General features: G+C 42.6%; 1 long non-coding RNA gene across 1 annotated transcript; it reads right to left on the bottom strand.

Annotated features, from left to right (window-relative positions):
- Window positions 1-540: 540 nt before the first annotated feature.
- LOC140120579 (uncharacterized) lies at window positions 541-9,785 on the bottom strand. Its single transcript, XR_011853883.1, has 3 exons — window positions 9,691-9,785; window positions 8,928-9,020; window positions 541-757 (listed from the first exon to the last, which is right to left on the bottom strand). It is a non-coding gene; the product is annotated as an uncharacterized lncRNA (long non-coding RNA).
- Between the last annotated feature and the right edge of the window lie 576 nt (window positions 9,786-10,361).

The raw sequence follows: 10,361 nt of genomic DNA, 5'->3' as shown, positions 1-10,361 counted from the left end.
TCTTACAGCTATCACATAGGCTACAATGTTTTTTTTTATCAATGTGTAGAAAGGCAAAAATTGAGAGCATCCTCAAAGGGCACTAAGGCAAAAACAAGTGACAGGAAGAAAGTAAATAGTTGTGCTCACCAGATCCGGTTGGATAACTTCTTACGCAAAACTCTAGTATGTTTGGTTGTGCTGCCTACAGGTGGCTACTCAGACCTGAAACGCCACATCACTCAGAGTTGGAGTAAGATTAGGGTCCACATAATAGAAATGGATTCACATGGTAAATAAGTATGGATCCTTCTTTACTTTCATCATTTACATTGTGCAATACATTTCATGGTAAAACCTCATTTTTAAAATATGCATAAACATTGGCTGGTCCTGTATGCTGCCAGAGAAGTTTTAGCAATACTCTATTTTTTTCTGCTCAATACACAATTTAGCAAATATAATTTTAGAACTTTCATAATCTTTTTAAATGCCTAATGTACAAACTAAAAATGTTACCATAGCTTGCAAGTTAACACTTCAGGCTTACATATCCCTTCCTGTAATATCAGTGATATATTCCAGTTGATTTTCTTTTGTTATCCATTTTTTTTATTAGTTAAAATTTCTTTTGTCTTCCCTTTACGTACTTATTCCACATTTCACAAAATGATGGTTCTCCAGGGACAAGGGGCAGGCCTCACTGGCTTTGTCTTCTGAAGATGATGGGGGAAATTGAGGCTCGGGTTGCACAGATAAGGGGCGTCAGTTACTGTGACTGGGGAAAGGAATAAAAGACAGATTATACAGCAGTACAATAGAGCTGGTGCACGGTTATCATTAGCTGCTGCATAGCTGTGATAACAATGCTCATATCCCATCTCAGTCACCAATGAGATCTGGGAATACAGTCAAATTTTAACACATTTAATGTCACAGTCTGCGTAACATTAACATTTGTGCAACAGGTTATAACTTTGGTATTAGATAGAAGCCTTTGTTGGGCCTGGTCATTCATCGTTCCAGCATGCATCTGTGTTTTTTTCAGTTTTAGAATTTTGGAATTTGTAAGTTTAAAAGACGACTGACAAAACTGACCCTTATTATATCTAGTAGACATGAGAATAGGCTAAAGTTAACCTTTAGCAGATTCATGAAGCTCTTGTCACAGGCAGACGGAAAAACAGATTTGCTTCTTTCACAGGAATGTATGCTACGCCTGGGCCAGGATCCCTATCGACTCTCTCTATAGGGAGGTGTGTTGCCTGGCTATAAGAACAGTGAAAGATAGAGCATGTAATAACTGTCATTTTTACCCACATTTATTAAAGTGTTTGCGCTGGTTTTCTGACTGACTTTGTACTGAAAAGAATGTGCAAACTGCTTGCACCTGTATTTATAAAGTGTCTGTGCCAGTTTTGTTGGAAAAAATACAAGTCACTCGATGTTTTGGAGTATATGAGTGCACAAGTAGGATGCTACACCATATATATAGAGAAAAGATAACTTGGAACTCCTTATAGGTCAAAAATTAAGGAGAACTTATTTAATCCAGTTGTTACAAATAGACAACAGAGTATAATAGCAGTGATATGGTCCAACAGATTGATATATAGAGAACTTGAAAGGTGGCCAGTGTGGGGGCAATAGTCGGTTTAAATGGTAACAGAAAGTTGTATGGCATTGCGGGCATGTAGATGCTGGTATGAATAACACTGTAAGAAATCAGAGATACAAGTTATAACACATGCAGGTCTATGTGTCAGAAACTGGCACGCATGTCATATATCAAGAGATGTTTATTCAGTACAGCGGTGGAATACAATATGGATGACCGTTCCCAAGATAAGACACGTGAATTAAAGTATTGTATCTGATATAATGTGGTACATCAATGGTGGTAACGAGCAAATGACCCCAAGTTGGCTGTAACTTACCGGATTGTAAGGTATAAGTAGAAACGGAGAAGAGATGCGGTGCTATGACTGCGGCGCTATGACAGCAGTGCGTGCGTGTCAGTTTCTGACACATAGACCTGCATTATGTTAGAACTCGTGTCTCTGATTTATCAAAGTGTTATTCATACCAGCATCTACATGCCCGCAATGCCATACAACTTTCTGTTACCATTTAAACCGACTATTGCCCCCACACTGGCCACCTTTAAAGTTCTCTATATATCAATCCGTTGGACCATATCACTGCTATTATACTCTCTTGTCTATTTGTAACATTTATATAATCATTAGAGATGGGCGAATCAATTCTAATGATTCTAACTTTGGTTATAATTTCAGGAAAAATTTGATTCACGGGAACAAAGTTATTTTTTTTCCCCTCATGTTTCTGCTAAATGGGCGTGAGAACATGGGGCAGAGAACTCTGGGAAGGAGAAAGGAACACCCCCGATGACATCTGCAGACCTGTAAGCCAATCAGCGACCGGCAGGCTTATGTGATCTCACACAGCCCTATAAAACCCAGCCATTTTCTATCTCAGCACTTCACACTTCATGTTGTAGCGTCCAGCTGCTGCTATTGTGCTGTGCGATTCTTGCTGCAATCCCTCGCTGTTCTCTAAGGGGGATCTGTATACCCCAAATAGCAGTTCTATTTAGTGACAAAATCGAATAGAAAGAAATCTGTTTGACTTTCATACATCTGCAGTAGTGATTGGTGGACTAATCCCTGGTTGTTCTTTAAGGGGGATCTGTATACCCCAAATAGCAGTTCTATTTAGTGACAAAATCGAATAGGAAGAAATCTGTTTGACCTTCCTGCATCTGCAGTAGCGATTGGTGGACTAATCCCTGGTTGTTCTTTATGGCGGATCTGTATACCCCAAATAGCAGTTCTATTTAGTGACAAAATCGAATAGGAAGAAATCTGTTTGACATTCATGCATCTGCAGTAGTGAGCTGTCAGTTGTGGGGTATCTGTATAACGCACATTGCAATACCTTTTGGGGGCTCTAGTTTACAGCCAGATTTACGTGTCAAATCCACGTACTTTATACAGTGATTTTCGCTGAAATTACACTGTCAGTTGTGGGGTATCTGTATAACGGACATTGCAATACCTTTTGGGGGCTTTAGTTTACAGCCAGATTTACGTGTCAAATCCACGTAGTTTATACAGTGATTTTCGCTGAAATTACACTGTCAGTTGTGGGGTATCTGTATAACGCACATTACAATACCTTTTGGGGGCTCTAGTTTACAACCAGATTTACGTGTCAAATCCACGTAGTTTATACAGTGATTTTCACTGAAATTACACTGTCAGTTGTGGGGTATCTGTATAACGGACATTGTAATACCTTTTGGCGGCTCTAGTTTACAGCCAGATTTACGTGTCAAATCCACGTACTTTATACAGTGATTTTCGCTGAAATTACACTGTCAGTTGTGGGGTATCTGTATAACGCACATTACAATACCTTTTGGGGGCTCTAGTTTACAACCAGATTTACGTGTCAAATCCACGTAGTTTATACAGTGATTTTCACTGAAATTACACTGTCAGTTGTGGGGTATCTGTATAACGGACATTGCAATACCTTTTGGGGGCTCTAGTTTACAGCCAGATTTACGTGTCAAATCCACGTAGTTTATACAGTGATTTTCGCTGAAATTACATTGTCAGTTGTGGGGTATCTGTATAACAGACATTGCAATACCTTTTGGGGGCTCTAGTTTACAGCCAGATTTACGTGTGAAATCCACGTACTTTATATAGGGATTTTCGCTGAAATTACACTGTCAGTTGTGGGGTATCTGTATAACGGACATTGCAATACCTTTTGGGGGCTTTAGTTTACAGCCAGATTTACGTGTCAAATCCACGTAGTTTATACAGTGATTTTCACTGAAATTACACTGTCAGTTGTGGGGTATCTGTATAACAGACATTGCAATACCTTTTGGGGGCTCTAGTTTACAGCCAGATTTACGTGTGAAATCCACGTAGTTTACAAACCACTATGTCAGACAGAAAGGTGGCAGGTGGAGCAGGCAGAGTTGGCAGCACAGTAAGGGGATGTCGCAGCAGGGGTGACTCTGTGAGGCCAGAACTGCCGTTATCATCTAGTGGCAGTATGTTGATCAACAACCCAAAGGTTGTTGAATGGTTGACTAGGTCATCCAATTCCTCAAATATAACATCTGACAACCCCAGCCAAGAGTCCGTAGGTTCCTCTGATACAACAATTAGTTGGAATGGCCCAGGAGCAGGTCAGCTGCCCTCACCTGTCCTCAACCAGGCTCTGTCCGGTTCCTTTCCCGCAGCCAGAGAGCTACTAGGTGGTCTGGGCTCCGCGCCACTATTCAGCGAGGACGTAGTGTTTGAGGACAGTCAGCAGCTGCTTTGCAGTGAAGAGGTGGGGCAGACTTCCACTGCTTCCTGCAGTTGGCAGGCTGTGCATACTGACATCGGTGAGGAGAGTAGCAGTGACCGGGAAACGCAAATTGACGATGATGTAGCCGATCGCACTTGGGAGCCGGGTGTAGCAGGGGATTCATCATCGTCGGGCTAAGAGAGTGTCAGCTTGCGGAGCAGCCAGCAAGTCACTACTGCGGCTGTGAGTCAGCAGGGTGGCAGCAGTGCGAGGACGGGAGCCAAACGTCCGCGGGGTCCAAATCCGATTCGCAGGCCCAAATAAGCAGTGGCACAGGGGCTCAGCGAGGCAGCAGCGGTAGTAGTCGCTCAGTGCAGAGTGTTGGCGGTAAAATTACCACCTCAGCGGTGTGGCAGTTTTTTGTAAAGACACTAGAGGAGCCGAGAGTGGGTATATGTCGTATCTGCGGGCAGAAAGTGAAGCGTGACCAGGGAGCTAACCTTGGCACCACGGCCCTGCGCCAACACATGCATACATCCAATGGCCTGGGAGAAACGGGTGTCAGATGCGGTCCATCCTGCAGGCGCAGCAGCAGCACCTAGTGGCACACATGCTGTTTTTGCAAGTCAAGGCTCCAGCACCTCTGCCGAAGGGAGCTGTTTGTCTTTGACATAATCTCCCGGTCCAGATGCTCCTGCTCCTCGCTACACATGGTGCCAGCAGTCGTTGAGCGAGGCAATTACAAAAAGACAACTCTATGCCTCCAGCCATCCTAAGGTGCAGAAGCTGACCGTGCTCTTGTCGAAGTTGTTGGTACTGCAGTCTCTCCCTTTCTAAGTCGTGGACTCTGCATCCTTCAGAGAACTAATGGCTTGTGCCGAACCGAGGTGGAGAGTTCCGAGCTGCAATTTTTTTTCCAAAAAGGCTGTGCCAGCCCTTCACCAATATGTACAACAGAAGGTGGGCCAGTCCTTCAGCTTATCAGTTTCTTCCAAGGTGCATGGCAGCGCGGACGTGTCGAGCTGTAATTATGGTCAGGGCCAGTATATGTCCTTTACGGCCCACTGGGTGAATGTGCTTCCCACCCAGCCACACCAACAACTTCAACAAGAGACGGCGCTTTCTCCTCCACGTTGTCAAACTGCTGCTCCTGCGCCAGTGTCCGCCTCCTCCTTCTCCACCACCACCTCAGCCTCCACAAGTGCTGCTCCATCATACCACAATTGTGGTATCATTGGAATTGTCCGCCACATCCACACTATATCATGGTGCCACTCTGCAGGCTCCTGCTGCTTCTGATGCCACCTTCACACTATATCATTGTGCCACTCTGCGAGCTCCTGCTGCTGCTGCTTCTGATGCCGCCTTCACACTATTTCATTGTGCCACTCTGCGGGCTCCTGCTGCTTCTGATGCCACCTTCACACTATATCATTGTGCCACTCTGCAGGTTCCTGCTGCTACTGATGCCACCTTCGCACTATATCATTGTGCCACTCTGCGGGCTCCTGCTGCTTCTGATGCCACCTTCACACTATATCATTGTGCCACTCTGTGGGCTCCTGCTGCTACTGATGCCACCTTCACACTATATCATTGTGCCACTCTGCGGGCTCCTACTGCTGCTGCTTTTGATGCCACCAACACACTATATCATTGCTCCACTCTGCCGCTTTTGCTGCTTCTGATGCCACCTTCACACTATATCATTGTGCCAATCTGCGGGCTCCTGCTGCTGCTGCTGCTACTGATGCCACCAACGCCCTATATCATTGTGCCACTCTGCAGACTCCTGCTGCTTCTGATGCCACCTTCACACTATATCATTGTGCCACTCTGCGGGCGCCTGCTGATTCTGATGCCACCTTCACACTACATCATTGTGCCACTCTGCAGGCTCCTGCTGCTTCTGATGCCACCTTCACACTATATCATTGTGCCACTCTACGGGCTCCTGCTGCTGCTGCTTTTGATGCCACCTTCACACTATATCATTGTGCCACTCTGCGGGCTCCTGCTGCTTCTGATGCCACAAACACACTATATCATTGTGCCACTCTGTGGGCTCCTCCTGCTGCTGCTGCTACTGATGCCACCTTCACACTATATCATTGTGCCACTCTGCGGGTTCCTGCTGCTTCTGCTGCTACTGATGCCACCAACGCACTATATCATTGTGCCACTCAGTGTAAAAAGAGTGCACTCTTTGATGTTATAGTGGGATCTTGGCCCTCAGCTCAGTCCTTTCGAGCTGGCACAGACGTTACCTTGTCAGGCTGCATTCCCGTTTCGCTTATTTGGGGAAGTTAGCCTATGTAAGTGCACATGGAAGTGAGAGTAAAGCGATTCTAAGAGCCGCAGCTGTCATGTGCGTGTCATACTAAAACACAGCATTGTTTGAAGACCAAACCACACTCCCTATGCATATTTAAGCATGGCACAATGTTCTACAACACCCTACAGGCTCTCTACAGCCAGGAAATGCCTGTTTTTTTTACGTGATTCGTTTTGAGTCGAATCTAATTTTTTCAAAAAATTCGGCGAATCGGGTCGAAACGAATTTTAACAAATTCGCCCATCTCTAATAATCATGTATTCATTGTTTCTATTCTAGCAGAAACCTTCATCCTGATGACCAAAACGTTGCAAAATAATAATTTTTGTTGGGTTGTTATACTGTTTATTCTGGATTAAATAAATTCTCCTAATTTTTTGACCTATAAGGAGTGCCAAGTTATCTTTTCTCGTTGCCAGTTTTGTGTCACAAAATTTTGCACCTAAAAGTGCATTCCGGTCCCAATTCAGGCAGTGCACCACATTTACTGCAGCAACTCAACAGAAATGTGTTGTGTTTACATGAACAGGAGGGGAACGTATGTCCGGCCGCAAACTTGTGAAAAAGATAGGACATGCCCTATTTTTCCCCATGTGCTGTACGCTGTGCTCCCCTATGAAGAGGGGAGGGGTCACCTTTCCTCTCCAGAGCCCCAGACCATGCTATGGCTGGGCGGGCATACGTTTGTGTAAATGCGGCCTTTGTTAAAGGTGCACTAAAACAAACATGGTGCTTACTTCCCAAGCGGTACAGGGTGCATCACTTTTGATTAATTTGGTACACTTTGCAAACTTAACAGGCAAACTGCACTCAATGCAGTTTTCATGACTTTTGATAAATGTGTGCCATGTGGGCAACCTGCTGACACGAATATCACTGGCAGTCTTAAAAAATAATGGGTTAATTAACCAGTAAATTATGTTCAGCAGTTACTCACCTGCCCAGGCTCCAGTGCTATTTTGCTGATTTTTTTTTTTTTTTTGCTATTTTGAGGATGGGGATCTTCTATATGAACCTCAGGAGCTGACGGAAAGAATCCTCCATATTTAGGGATCTGAATCTACCAGCATCCCATATCCCCCATCTGCTCAGCATATCCATATATTCTTTACAACATTTATATTATGGTAGTGGGAGTGAAATTCTGTGTCATCATACTAGATCCCGTAACTGTCTGTCACCCTCTTCCTCTTTGCGTTTGGTCCCAGAAAAGATAGATAATACAGAGAAACTCTTTCTTACCCTAAACCACTAATGCCTCTGCTAAATTCTTTAATTAAATCAATCTGCAGTCGTTAAGATGGGTAGAGAGAAAGCATGGTAAATGTTTTTGTGAAACTTTTTCTACTCTACTTGGGTTATGTTGTGTAAATATTCGTCAAGCTTGTGTGAGTTTGGGTTAGATGTTTAATATTGTTCTTAGTGAAGATGCTAGGCTTAAAATAATATACTTATAAGTAAAATAGAGAGAAGGAAAATGTTACGGTCATCACCGCTAGCCTCTTCATGTTTACATGGGACCGCAGCGCCCTCCTGACCACTGCCACTTGCCTGATACAGCATAAGTTTTAGCTGTAGCAGACACACATCCACAGCTGGGTTAGCACCTCCAACCTTCGTCTCTGAGGTTGTATGAACAGAAAATGGCAGTGATTCGCAATGCAGTAGCTGAATGGGAATATGGAGAGAGGTGAGAACTGATTAGACAGCAGTTCTGTATTTTTTTGTCAGTTTCAGGCCTACAATTAGCATTGTCTCTCCTGAGACTTTTGACCAGATCTTGAACGGTTTCATGTCACTTAAGCAGTAAAAAGAATAGATCAATAGCTAAAAGTATCTTCTGCCCATATGTCAATGCAGCATCTTGTTGGTGGCTGTCCACTTTTAACCTATTACCCTTTTCCATTGTTCCATGATTCAATCTTAATATTCATGTGTCAGTGCTTTGTCGGTCTACAGGGATAAGCACAGGCACTCAAACCTGAGTATACTATGCTATGATACCTTTCCTAGCGGTTATTAATATTTTCAGGAATATGTGCTGTAGTGGAGCTGAAGATTACACTGTAGAGTATATGCACTGGTCCTTTAAGAAGCAAATTGGGCACAGGAACTGGTGAATTGGGAGCTAGTAAGTTGTCAGGGTGTGTCAGTATGTTTAGCCTAGCTGAAGAAGGCTGTACTCTGGACTTATTTCCATGCCATAATAGCACTTGAAATGACATAACAAAATCCATTAAGAAAAGTCATATTCAAATATGATGTAAATGTACATTACCTGTTAATGTGTGTCACTTGTGTATGTGTACCATTGTTTACTAATGCCTTGGGCTCTTGTCATTTTATCACTCATCTCACTAGGGAATTGGCACTGTAGAGTATATAACATTAGGAATTCACTGTATCACAAAATGGACTATAAAATGGCAATTTCACTGGCATCATTAAATTTCACAGCAATAACTATTAGTTCTATAGCAAATGCTTAATCACCCGAAAACTTCACTGTAATCAGCAGCACTGTCTAGGAATTCATTGCATATAGTAAACTATTCAACTTCATTTTTTATTTTGTAAGTTTGTAATTTCAATGTCATATCAAGTGAAATGTACATGGTATTAATGCATTACTAAAAATGTGCCCACCATATTTTGAAAGATTGAAACTCCAATGATGTTGTTACAGATATTATATATCAACCACTCGCGGGCGGGGGTCAGGATCTATACTGTACTACATAACATTTTACAGTATACTGCAATATGTCTGTAATAAACTGTGAATATACTGTGTAACTACTACAGCTGTAACATCATAGGAGGCCTAAAATAATTGCAAAATACATAGAAGAAAACAGTTAAAAATGTAAAGAAATAAAATAAATCCCTTTTTGCAGGAACAGACATATAAGCAAACTGAATCATAAACTTGTAAGATATGTTCCTGTCCCAAAATGCCCAATCAAAATATAAAACTGACTATCCAATGTTATCCAATACATTTTTTATTCAAGAGGCAAAAGGAGAGGGTAGATGCATACCTCATCACAGGCGATGGGCTGTTTGATTGCTGAGATGCACTTTCTGAAGCCTTCTGACGTAATGCACCCCGGAAGCGCAATTAGTAACCATTGGTTGCATTTCGCTTCAAACCTAATACACCCTGTCAAGAGTTAAAATAGGTACAGAAATCCAATACATCCTGATCTAATAAACATACTAGGACACAAAAATTATTAAAGTAAAAACAGATAATAAAGCGATATTGATAGCAGATTTATGAATAGCAAAAAAGAAAAAGGGCTGGGGCGGAGAGGCGTTAAGACATATAAATTTGCATTATGAACCAAACATACCTTAAAAATGCTGTAGCTACACTGATGCAAGATCATATCTTGTTCAATCCCTGTGATGAGTGACTTTGCTTATAAAATTATGATAATGAAGAACTCTCGCTCCTTTGTCTGGTTTCACGCTTTTCCTCTCACATTAGTCATGCACTGCACCAGAGAATAAGGTTATCTCTCTGTTATCCCCAACAGGCAGAAGTCAACAATCACTGCAGCTGCTATGTATGAGTGATCCAGCTCAGGGTGATTAATTCTGTCTTCACAGTTCAGGAAGATCTGTGTGTAATATGTTTATGTAGGCACCCAGCTTTCCCTAGGTCCTGAATTTTATAAAAAAATTTTTAGCAAAACCACTCAGCTCA

The sequence above is a fragment of the Engystomops pustulosus genome, chromosome 3 (genome assembly GCF_040894005.1).
Source record: "Engystomops pustulosus chromosome 3, aEngPut4.maternal, whole genome shotgun sequence".
NCBI lineage: Eukaryota > Metazoa > Chordata > Amphibia > Anura > Leptodactylidae > Engystomops > Engystomops pustulosus.
The sequence above is the reverse complement of the archived record's forward strand: the minus strand, read 5'-3'. Positions and strand labels throughout refer to the sequence as shown.